Source organism: Cervus canadensis, chromosome X (genome assembly GCF_019320065.1).
Source record: "Cervus canadensis isolate Bull #8, Minnesota chromosome X, ASM1932006v1, whole genome shotgun sequence".
In the NCBI taxonomy this organism is placed as follows: domain Eukaryota; kingdom Metazoa; phylum Chordata; class Mammalia; order Artiodactyla; family Cervidae; genus Cervus; species Cervus canadensis.
The window spans coordinates 31,556,458-31,570,095 of record NC_057419.1 but is presented as its reverse complement, the minus strand read 5'-3'; positions in this window follow the sequence as shown (position 1 = coordinate 31,570,095).

Below are 13,638 nucleotides of genomic sequence, written 5' to 3'. Positions count from 1 at the left end.
TAAAGAAGGCAGAGCACCGAAGAATTGATGTTTTTGAATTGTGGTGCTGGAGAAGACTCTTGAGCATCCCTTGGACTGAAAGGAGATCAAACCAGTCCATCCTAAAGGAAATCAGTCCTGAATATTCATTGGAAGGAATGATGCTGAAGCTCTAATAATGTGGTCACCTGATGCGAAGAGTGGGCTCATTGGAAATGACCCTGATTCTGGGCAAGATTGCAGGCTAAAGGAGAAGGGGCGGCAGAGACAGTTAGATATTATCACTGATTCAATGAATATGAATTTGAGTAAACTCCTGGAGATAGTGTAGAATAGTGGAACCTGACATGCTGCAATCTATTGGGTTGCAAAGAATTGACCACAACTTAGTGACTGAACAACATCAACAACAACAGTCACAAAGGGAGATACCAACAGCATATGCTATGAGATTAGTAATAAACTGCAAGTAAAAACTATAGAAAACACAAACATCTGGAGGCTAAGTAACATGCTACTATGGATCACTGGAAAAAGTCAAGGAGGAAATAAAAAAAAATTACTTAAAGACAAATGAAAATAAAGCACTATGGACTAAAACTTATGGGACAGCAAAAGTAGTTCCAAAAGTGAAGTTTATAGCAATACAATCTTATCTCAGAAAATAAGAAAAATCTCAAGAGGACTTTTGCATCTATGTTCATCTATTTTTGCATCTATAGGATATTGGCTTATAATTTTCTTTTGTGGTGTCTTTGTACAGTGACAGGTTTTGTTATGAAGGTGATGGAGACCTCATAAAATGAGTTTGAGAGTTCTCTTTCCATTCCAAATTTTTGGAACAGTTTCAGAAGGATAGGTGTTATCTCTTCTCTAAAATTTTGATAAAGTCACCCTGTGAAGCCATCAGGTCCTGGACTTTTTTTGCTCAGAAGTCTTTAATCATGGTTTCAATTTCAGTGCTTGTGATTGGTCTGTTTATAGTTTCTATTGAACCTTTTCTAAGAATGTATCAAATTTTTCCCAAGTTGTCCATTTTATTGGCATGTATTTACTTGGAGTAGTCACTTATGATCCTTTGTATTTCTGTGGTATCAGTTGTAGGTTCTCCTTCATTTCTGATTTTACTGATGAGTGCCTCTAAAAGTTCATCAATTTTGTTCATTTTTTCAAAGAACCAGCTTTCAGTTTTGTTGATCTTTTCTACTGTTTTCTTTTTATTTTATTTATTTCTGCTCTGACCTTTGTGATTTCTTTCCTTTTACTATCTTTAGGTTTTGTTTCTTCTTCTTTCTCTAGTTGTTTTGAGTTTAAGGTTAGGTTGTTTATTTGGTGAGGGGTGGGCTTCCTTGTGGTTCAGGTGGTTAAGAATCTGCCTGCAATGCAGGAGACCAGGGTTCAATCCTTGGGTCAGGAAGATTCCCTGGAGAAGGCAATGGCAACCCACTCCAGTATTCTTGCCTGGAGAATCCATATGAACCCAATAATATATTAAAAAGATTATATACCACTATCAAGTGAGGTTTATCCCAGGGATGCAAGGATTTTTCAATATACACAAGTCAGTCAGTGTGATACACCACATCAACAAATTGAACAACCAAACTCAAATAGTATGGGGAGTGAGTTGGAAGGGGGGTTCAGGATGGGGAACACATGTACACCCATGGCGGATTCAAGTCAATGTATGGCAAAACCAATACAATGTTGTAAAGTAAAATAAATAAATAATTTAAAAAATAATAGGTGGAGGAAAACTTTTTACAAAATCAGCACACATTTATGATTAAAACTTCCCAGAAAGTGGGCATATAGGAACATAACTTTAACAGAATAAGGCCATATATAACAAACCTATAGCAAACATCATACTCAATGGTGGGAAGCTGAAAGCATTTCCTCTAAGATCAGGCACAAGACAAGAATGTCCATTCTTGTCATTTTTATTTAACATATTTTTGGAAGTCCTAGCTATGGCAGTCAGAGAATAAAAAAAGTAAATATAATTCAAATTGGAAAAAAGGAAATTAAACTGTCACTGTTTGCACATGACATAATACTATATGTAAAAAACCTAAAGACTGGAGAACTACTAGAGCTCATCAATGAATTTATTAAATTGCAGGTTACCAAATTAATACACAGAACTCTGCTGCACTTCTATATAGTAACAAGGAAAGTTCAGAAGCAGAAATTAAGGAAAATGTCCCATTTCCATTTGCAACAAAAATAATTAAATACCTAGGAAAAAACCTACCTAAGGAGATAAAAGACCTGTACATTGTAAATAAAAGAAACCTGTGAAAGAAATATGAACTCTTTAATTTATTTCACAGCTTTCTTTATATATATAAATAAATATATGTATAAATATATATATATACATACACACACTGTGTTTATGGATTGAAAAAGTCAATATTGTCAAAGTGACTATGATACACAAGGCAATATATCAATTCAATATGATATTTATCAAATTACCAATGACGTTTTTCACAGAACTAGAAGAAAAAGAAATCTCAAAATTTGTATGAAGACACAAAAAACACCAAATAGTCAAAGCAATCCTGTGAAAAAAAGAGTTGTAGGAAAAGGATCACTTACTTCAGGCTATACTACAAAGCTATAGACATCAAAACAGTATAAAACTTCCACAAAAACAGGAATATGGATCAATGGAACAGGATAAACAGCACAGAAGTAAAGCCATGTGCTTTTGGTCAATTGTTATTGTGTTGTTGTTCAGTTGCCAAGTCCTGTCTGACTCTTTGTGACCCCATGGGCTGCAGCACACCAGGCTTCCCTGTGATTCACCGTCTCCAGTAGTTTGCCCAAGTTCATGTCCATTGAACTGGTGATGCCATCCAACCATGTCATCCCCTTCTCCTACTGCATTCAGTCTTTGCCAGAATCAGGGTCTTTTCCAATGAGTTGGCTGTTCACATCAGGTGGCCAAAGTATTGGAGCTTCAACTTCAGCATCAGTCCTTCCAATGGATATTCAGGATTGATTTCCCTTAGGATTTACTGGTATGATCTCCTTGCAGTCCAAGGGACTCTCAAGAGTATTTCCCAGCATCACAGTTCAAAAGCACCAATTCTTCAGTGCTCTGCCTTCTGAATGTTCAACTTTCACATCCATAGATGGCTACTGGATAAACCTCAGCCTTGCCTATAAGGACTTTTGTCACCAAAGTTATGTCTTTGTTTTTTAATACACTGTCAGGTTTGTCAGAACTTTCCTTCCAAGAAGAATTTGTCCTCTAATTTCATGGCTGCAGTCACCATCTGCAGTAATTTTAGAGCCCAAGGAGAAGAAATCTGTCACTGCTTCCAAATTTTCTCCTTCTATTTGCCATGAAGTGATGGGACTGGATGCCATCATCTTAGTTTTTTTTTTTTTTTAATATTGAGTTTTAAGCTGGCTTTTTTCACTCTCCTCTTTCACCCTCATCATGAGACTCTTCAGTTCCTCTTAGCTTTCTCCCATTTACAATGGTATCATCTGCATATCTGAGGCTGTTGATATCTCTCCTGGCAATCTCGATTCCAATTTGTAACTCATCCAGCCTGGCATTTTGCATGATGTGCTCTGTATATAAGTTAAATAAACAGGGTGAGAGTATACTGCCTTGTTGTAATCCTTTCCCAATTTTGAACCAGTCAGTTGTTCCATATAATGTCTAACTATTGCTTCTGGACATTCATAGAGGTTTCTGAGGAGACAAGCAAGTCTCCTTAAGAGTTTTCTACAGTTTGTTATGATCCACATAGTGAAAGGCTTTATTGTAGTGAGTGAAACAGAAGTAGATGTTTTTCTGGAATTCCCTTGCTTTCTCTATGATCCAAAAAATATTGGCAATTTGATCACTGGTTTATTTATTATTATTATTTTTTCCCTTTATTTTTATTAGTTGGAGGCTAATTACTTTACAACATTGTAGTGGTTTTTGCCATACATTGACATGAATCAGCCATGGATTTACATGTATCCCCCATCCCGATCCTCCCTCCCACCTCCCTCTCCACCTGATCCCTCTGGGTCTTCCCAGTGCACCAGCCCCGAGCACTTGTCTCATGCATCCAACCTAGGCTGGTGATCTGTTTCACCCTTGATAATATATACATGTTTCAATGCTGTTCTCTTGAAACATCCCACCCTCGCCTTCTCCCATAGAGTCCAAAAGTCTGTTCTGTACATCTCTGTCTCTTTTTCTGTTTTGCATGTAGGGTTATTATTATGGCTTTATTGACTACGTCAAAGCCTTTGACTCTGTGGATCACAACAAAATGTAGAAAGTTCTTACAGAGATGGGAATACCAGACCACCTGACCTGCCTCTTGAGAAATCTGTATGTAGGTCAAGAAGCAACAGTTAGAACTGGACATGGAACAACAGACTGGTTCCAAAAGGGAAAGGAGTATGTCAAGGCTGTATATTGTCACCCTGCTTGTTTAACTTCTATTCAGAGTACATCATGTGAAATACCAGGCTGGATGAAGTGTAAGCTGGAATCAAGATTGCTAGGAGAAATATCAATAACCTCTGATATGCAGATGACACCACTCTTATGGCAGAAAGTGAAGAAGAACTAAAGAGCCTCTTGATGAAAGTGAAAGGGGAGAGTGAAAAAGTTGGCTTAAAACTCAACATTCAGAAAACTAAGATCATGGCATCCAGTTCCATCACTTCATGGCAAATAGATGAGGAAACAATGGAAACAGTGAGAGGCTTTATTTTGCGGGGGGCTCCAAAATCACTGCAGATGGTGACTGCAGCCATGAAATTAAAAGATGCTTGCTCCTTGGAAGAAAAGCTAAGACCAACATAGACAACATATTAAAAAGCAGAGACATTACTTTACCAACAAAGGTCTGTCTAGTCAAGCTGTTTTTTTTTTTTCCAGTAGTCACATAGGGATGTGAGAGTTAGACTATAAAGAAAGCTGAGCACAGAAGAATTCATGCTTTTGAACTGTGGTGTTGGAGAAGACTCTTGAGAGTCCTTTGGACTGCAAGGAGATCCAATCAGTCCATCCTAAAGGAAATCAGTCGTGAATATTCATTGGAAGAACTGATACTGAAGCTGAAACTCCGATACTTTGGCCACCTGATGCGAAGAACTGACCCATTGGAAAAGACCCTGATGCTGGGAAAGATTGAAGGCAGGAGGAGAAGGGAACGACAGAGGATGAGATGGTTGGGTGGCATCATTGACTGAATTGACATGAGTTTGAGTAGGCTCCAGGAATTGGTGATGGACAGGGAAGCTTGGCGTGCTTCAGTCCATGGGGTTGCAAAGAGTAGGACACGACTGTGCAGCTGAACTGAACTGAACTGATGTCTGGTTCCTCTGCCTTTTCTACATATGGAAGTTCTTGGTTCATGTATTGCTGAAGCCTAGCTTGAAGGATTTTGAGCATAACCTTACTACCATGGGAAGTGAGTGCAATTGTGCAGTAGTTTGAACACTCTTTAGTACTGTTTTTCTTGCGAATTGGGATGAAGACTGAGCTTTTCCATTCCTGTGGCCCATGATCAATTAATCTATGATAAATGAGGGAAGAAACACAAAACAATGTTAGAAAGACAGTCTCTTCAACAAATGGTGTTGGGAAAATTGGGCAGCTACATGTGAAAAAAGGAAAGTAGATTATTCTTTAACATTATGCACAAAAGTAAATCCAAAATGGATTAAAGACCTAAATGAGAGACCAGACACTGTAAAACTCTTGGAGGGAAACAGGACGAATACTCTCTGACATATATTGCAGCATTATCTTCATGAATTCCTCTTCCAGAATAATGGAACTATAAACAAAAAGAAACATGTGGGGCCTAATTAAATACAAACGTTTTTCACAGCAAAGACAATAAATGAAATTAAAAAAAAAAAAAACAGCTCACATGTTGGGAGAAAACATTTGCAAACAAAGTAACCAACAAGGGATTTCGTTCAGTTCAGTTCAATTCAGTCGCTCAGTCCTGTCCGACTCTTTGCGACCCCATGAATCGCAGCACGCCAGGCCTCCCTGTCCATCACAAACTCCCGGAGTTTACTCAAACTCATGCCCATTGAGTTGGGGATGCCATCCCGTCATCTCTTCCTCTGTCGTCTCCTTCTCCTCCTGCCCCCAATCCCTCCCAGCATCAGGGTCTTTTCCAATGAGTTCAACTCTTCGCATGAGGTGGCCAAAGTACTGGAGTGTCAGCTTCAACATCAGTCCTTCCAATGAACACCCAGGACTGATTTCCTTCAGGATGGACTGGTTGGATCTCCTCGCAGTCCAAGGGACTCTGAAGAGTCTTCTCCAACACCACAGTTCAAAAGCATCAATTCTTTGGCGCTCAGCTTTCTTCACAGTCCAACTCTCACATCCATACATGACCACTGGAAAAACCATAGCCTTGACCAGACGAACCTTTGTTGGCAAAGTAATGTCTCTGCTTTCTAATATGCTATCTAGGTTGGTCATAACTTTCCTTCCAAGGAGTAAGCGTCTTTTAATTTCCTGGCTGCAGTCACCATCTGCAGTGATTTTGGAGCCCCCAGAAATAAAGTCTGTCACTGTTTCCACTGTCTCCCCATCTATTTCCCATCAGGTGATAGGACTGGATGCCATGATCTTAGTTTTCTGAATGTTAAGCTTTAAGCTAACTTTTTCACTCTCCTCTTTCACTTTCATAAAGAGGCTTTTTAGTTCTTCTTCACTTTCTGCTGTAAGGGTGTTGTCATCTGCATATCAGATGTTATTGATATTTCTCCCAGCAATCTTGATTCCACCTTGTGCTTCCTCCAGCCCAGCCTTTCTCATGATGTACCCTGCATATAAGTTAAATAAGCAGGGTGACAATATACAGCCTTGACATACTCCTTTCCATATATGGAACCAGTCTGTTGTTCCATGTCCAGTTCTAGCTGTTGCTTCCTGATCTGCATACAGGTTTCTCAAGAAGCAGGTCAGGTGGTCTGGTATTCCCATCTCTTTCAGAATTTTTCACAGTTTATTGTGATCCACACAGTCAAAGTCTTTGACATAGTCAACAAAACAGAAATAGATGATTTTCTGGAACTCCCTTGCTTTTTCTGTGATCTACCAGATGTTGGCAATATGATCTCTGGTTCCTCTGCCTTTTCTAAATCCATCTTGAACATATGGAAATTCACAGTTCACATATTGCTGAAGCCTGGCTTGGAGAATTTTAAGCATTACTTTACTAGCGTGTGAGATGAGTGCAATTGTGCGGTAGTTTGAGCGTTCTTTGGGTTTGCCTTTCTTAGGGATTGGAATGAAAACGGACCTTTTCCAGTCCTGTGGCCACTGATGAGTTTTCCAAATTTGCTGGCATATTGAGTGTAGCACTTTCACAGCATCATCTTTCAGGATTTGAAATAGCTCAACTGGAATGCCATCACCTCCACTAGCTTTGTTCGTAGTGATGGCCCACTAGACTTCACATTCAAGGATGTCTCGCTCTAGGCGAGTGATCACACCGTCATGATTATCTGGGTCATGAAGACCTTTTTTGTACAGTTCTTTTGTGTATTATTGCTACCTCTTCTTAATATCTTCTGCTTCTGTTAGGTCCCTACCATTTCTGTCCTTTTTTGAGCCCATCTTTGCATGAAATATTCCCTTGGTATCTCTAATTTTCTTGAAGAGATCTCTAGTCTTTCCCATTCTATTGTTTTCCTCTATTTCTTTGCATTGATCACGGAAGAAGGCTTTCTTATCTCTCCTAGCTATTCTTAGGAACTCTAAATTCAAATGGGTATATATTTCCTTTTCCCTTTTGACTTTCGCTTCCCTTTTTTTTCACAACTATTTGTAATGCCTCCTCAGACAGCCATTTTGCTTTTTTGCATTTCTTTTTCTGGGCATGGTTGATTCTTGTCTTCTGTACAATGTCATGATCAGGCACTCTGTCTATCAAAACAACAGAAATATATGATGCCATGCAAAAATATGACTGCTTACTTAACATTGAGATATTTTTGTATATGCATTTTATATTCATAATTTTAAAGTATAAAAAAGCTTATTTATATGTTTATATATTCATTGTATATGTTCAAAAAGCTATAGCAAGAATAGCTAGCATTGATTACTTCTGGGGAGTTGGCAAAGAGGTAGGAATAAAGAGAGAAAATATATTTACATCTCTCTGTGCTGTTTTTCTCTTTTTTTTCGTCATACAATTGCTTATTTTTATTTTCTTTCATTTTGGAGGGTGCCCTAGGACTCACTTTGGCTTATAGGGGAAAGTCAGCCTTTTTGGTTTGTGTAACTACCTTATTTTACAGATTAGGAATTGTCAGTAAAATGACATAACTTACTCAGGCACATGCTGTAGCAGAAGCTATTTGTAAAAGTAAATCCTCTAGATGCGTACAGTACTTTTTCTCTCCCCTACACCTGTTCAGTTACATTGCTTATTCTTATGAAATATAGTCACAAAACCATCCGTCATTCCAAATGTTCCAAGGATGTTTCCGAGTACAAGATTCAGAACAGAGATGGAAAGCTTCTCATAATACAATATTTGCTGCTATAATTCTTAAAAAATGCAATCACATTTTCATGAATGAAATCAGATGCAAATGTATAAGCAGTTGGAACTGAAACATAAGTATGTATTCAGAGACCATGAATAGCTTCTTTTCCCCCTCTAGACAGTTTAACAATGCAACCTTTTCAGTTCTCAGAGGAGGAGTGGCTGAGATTCCTGCTTAATCTTTAGGTAGCAACTTCCATTAAGGTCAGTTTGGTCCCTGCCCAGAGTTTTATGCAGGAATTCTGTGTTATACAGTGACTGTAGGGGAGCAAGGGTGATGAAACAATTTCATATAGACCTAGGAACTATCTGAATGGGCCTGCTGCTTGGGATTTGTGTTGTGAAACTCTTCAGTCCCTATGATGCCAATGGTTTTCATTGGATCTTAACATTTTGGAGTCATAAGGAACATTAGGGATTACCTAATCCAAATACTTTAATTTATATACAGAATAATTGAGGTTCAGAAATGGAAAGGAGTTTCCTAAGGCCATGGGTTTAGTTATTTTTGTTTGTTTCATGTTTTAGAAGGTACATATTTGCATTTTCCAGCTTTAGGGTAGCAACTAAACAGGAGGTTCACCTGGTTTTCATGGATTAATTTACTTGCAGGGTCTGAAAGTGTGGTTTCTGAACATCAGTATCAGTATTATCTAGGAGTTTATTAGGAATGCAAATACTCAACCAGAAATGCTGAGGTTGGGGTCCAGAAAGTTGTATTTTACCAAGCCTTTCCAGTGATTCTGATACATGCCCTAACTTGAGAATTTTCATTATTTATAGATTATCATTTGTTATAAATCTGCTGTAGCCAAACTCTATCCTAACTATATTCAATGTATATTATCTCATTTAATTCCACCATGGAGGTAAGATAATCTCTAAACTCTGAAGTTACCCCTTATTTTCTTCTGCAATCTTCTTCCACCTGGCTCATCTGCTCTCTGCCATTGCTGCCCTAATACTACTTCTGGGCTCCAAATATTTGCATGTGACTGAATCTTAGATACTTGGACTCTAGTTTCATCTCTTGCTGTGTGATTTGGAGTAATTCCCTTCTCCTCTCTGGACTTCAAATTATTTGCATATAAAAAGAGAGTGCTGGGCCCATCGTTGACACCATTACCACATTTTTACTTCCACACTTGGAAAGGCCCTAATAGCTTTCATTTGCCCTTAATTAAATTGAAGTTACTGTTTTCCATGAATGGGGAGTCTTTGTTCTAAGTTTAATCTCCCATGTGTGATTAAGGACATTTAAGGCTGAGACAGTCATGGAAGGCCTTCACCTGAAGCTAGGAATAATATTTTTATTGGGTATTTTTATCATGGTTGAGTGCCAGTTCAGACTATGGTGGGAAGCATTGGGATGAGTTTGACAGAAGAAATAATGTGGCTTTTAAACAATTTTACTTGGTCAGATTTTTAGTGGCAAGGGGAAAAGTGTTGGAAAATTATGATATTCTTTTATTCCCTAACCCACTGGCAGTGTGTCAGGGGCTCTTTGAGGAGGTGAATCCACCTAGCTTTCTCAAGGAAGTGAATTGAGACTTGAATTCGATACTTAAGTCATTGTGATGTCCGAATGGTCAAAAAAGTATGTACTATATGTAGTAGAAAGTATGTTTGTCTTGAAGTAGAGTAGTTTTGATTTAAATTCTCAACTCTGTCATTTGCTAGCTGTGTACTTCTGAGAAAGGACTTAACCTCTCTGTTTCAGTGTTCTCTTTTGTAAAATAGGGCTAATAACATGTGCTTTGGCTATTTCCAGGAAAGACATGAGACAGTATGTGCTAAAGTGTCTGGAACATGATAAAGGCTTGATAAATGTTTATTGTTGAAGTCCACCTAGAATGTAGCCAGCAGTTACTCAAGTTAATTGGCATTGATTTTAGTGTTGGAAACAGCACTTCAGAGAAAGAGCTAGATGATTTCTATTCTATCATTAGGGCCATTCCTTTGGATATCCCAGAATTCCCTGGAAAAAATGTAGTTATTTCTGGAAAAGCTCTGACCAAGCAAAACCTGAGAGAAGAGGTTGGAATATATTAAAACAGAGAACATAATTTTCTGGGCAAGGGACACAAGGGAGATGCCTGCTTAAAAGGTGATATTATTATACCTTACACCCAAACACCTCCTGGATTCCTTTGTCTGCCTTAGTCCAGATGCCAACACTTGTGAACTGACCTGTGGGTTAGTGAAGACTGGGGTTTCAAGAAAACTCTAATTTTAGGCATTATCATTTATTATATATTTCTACTGGCCAAATTCTACACTAGGTGCTTCATCTATTATCTCATTTAATACTTCTAATGAGGTATGGAATTATTATTTCATTTTTTTTTATTATTTCATTTTTTTAGGTTGAGATAAATTGCCTTTATGAAGTTCACCCAGCTAGTAAGTGGTAGACCTAGAACTGGAACCCAAATCTGTCAAACTCCATCTTCCTAGCTTGGCCACTTTAGAAGCCTTTGAGTCACAAATCCAAGTGGCTCAAGAGCAGCTTCTCCCTTCATTTAAGTGGTCATTTGCCCCGGTCACTATAGAATTCATTTTCTCTGCCTTTTTCTATCTCTTTCTACTTTTATTCTCTTGGGGATTAGGCTGTGACTTATTGAGATGGATCTGGTCCCAAGTTTTCTGCTTCCCTGAGCAATACATAGAAAGTTTGGACCCAAAAACACTGCTTCTACTTTAGCCCTCAGCTAAGTAATCAAAGAAGTATAACTTGCCTTACAGCAAAATAGCATGTGTGAAAATGATTACCTATTCATCAGATTGACTTTCTACTGAGTGTTTTTTAATTACAACTCTGAGCGCTGTCTATCCAGGTTCATTAATAGCTTTTTTTTTTTTTATCATGTGACATAGATGTGTGCTGTGTGCTAAGTGGCCTCAGTTGTGTCTGACTCTTTGTGACACTTTGGACTGTAGCCTGCCAGGCTCCTCTGTCCAAGGGATTCTCCAGGCAAGAAAACTGGAGGGGGTTGCTGTGCCCTCCTCCAGGGGATCTTCCTGACCCAGGGATCAAACTCTTATCTCTTTTGTCTCCTGCATTGAAAGACAGGTTCTTTACCACTAGCACCACCTTGGAAGCCCATGGCATAGATATCTGCTTACATCTGGAAAAAAATTAGGAGGAATCACTGACTAAAGACACTCACCAAACATTTGACACAATAAGGATACACATCATGTCATGTAATCGTTTCTTCTGATGACGGGAAAGTGAAGGGGAAGATAGCTCTTGCCCAAAGTCATATACGAAGCATCCAGATCCCCAACTTTTAGCCCGATAGGTTCTCTACTGTTACAATGGTACTTAATATGCATTTACTGATCATTTTAGAATTGGCTGATGGATGAGTTAGGTAGGTCTTTCTGGTATCCCAAAAGCAAATCATGTAGGAAATAGTATAGCATTGAGAAAAATTTAAAAGCACACAAGTCCCTAACTAGGTCTGATGTTTAGCTGGTTATACCAATATGATTATACCAGTTATGTTACATAATTGTCCATGCTCATTGGTTAGTGTCTATGACATATTAATTGTAAAATATTTTGAATGTCAGTTCTTCTTATAAGTGCTAAGCAGATATTGTAATTGAGGAAGGTAGATCATGTGAGTATTTTCAAATTGAAATTCATTAAGGCAAATGACCTTTAAGTGTACCATGATCACAGTGAATTTTAGCTAATACCAAAGTTTTGAGATTGTATTTATTTCCATTTAAGCAGCTACCAACTATTTAGAAAATTAAAAAAGAACATTCTAGAGCAATGCTAACAAGTAGAAATGTAATGTGAGCATGTGAGTACTTTTTAATTGAAATTTTTACTGAGATAGTTATGGAGCTTAAGTACAAGTAGAAATGTGGTGTAGTATTTGCCTAGTTACCCTCTAACTTTTTAGAAAACTAGTATAGTACCATGATCAGCATATTGACATTGATTCAATTCACCAATAGTTTTCAGAAGTTTCTGATTTAATTTGTGTGTGTGTATGAGTGTACTTAGTTCGTGTATGAGTGTACTTAGTTCTATACAGATTTATTACATGTGTATGTTTGTGTATCTACCACTACAATCAAGGTACTGAACAGTTCTACCTCTGAAAGGGTTCCTTCTGTTGCCCTTTTATAGCCACACTTTCTTACCTCCTAACCACCACCCCCAACCCTTGGAAACCACTAATTACTTCTTCATCTCTATAATTATGTTATTTTAAAAATGTTACATAGCATACAATTTGTGACCTTTGGGATACCATTTTTTAAAACAGCCTAATCCCTATAGATTCATTCAAGTTATTGCCTTTTTCAGTAGCTCAATCCTTTTTATTGCTGACTGGTATACCATAGTATGGGTGTACCACAGTGTGTTTAACCATTCACATGATTAAGAGCGTGTAGTCTGTTTTCATCATGTGGTTATTACAAATAAGGCTGTTGTGAATATAAGTTTCCATTTTTCTGGAATTGCCCAAGAATATAATTGTTGGATTGTATGATAAGTGTTTGCTTGTTTAATTTTCTGGAAAACTCTTTTCCAGCATGGCTGTATAATTTTGCCTTTCCAATGTCAATGTACAAATGATCAAGTTTCTCTGTATCTTTGCAGCATTTGATGTTGTCATTTCCTCTTTGCCATTCTGATGGATGTGTTTTTTTTAAAAATTAATTTATTTATTTTACTTTACAACACTGTATTTGTTTTGCCATACATTGACTTGAATCCGTCATGGGTGTACATGTGTTCCCCATCCTGAACCCCCCTCCCACCTCCCTCCCCATCCCATCCCTCTGGGTCATTCCAGTGCACCAGCCCTGAGCATCCTACATCATGCATTGAACCTGGACTGGCGATTGGTTTCATATATGATAATTTACATGTTTCAGTGCCATTCTCCCATATCATCCCACCCTCGCCCTCTCCCACAGAGTCCAAAAGACTGTTCAAAACATCTGTGTCTCTCTTGCTGTCTTGCATATAGATGTGGTTTTAATTTAATTTTGCTTGTGACTGAACAAATTTCCATGTGTTTACTTGTCATTTGTATATCTGTATATCTTCTTTATTTTTTGTTTATGCCTT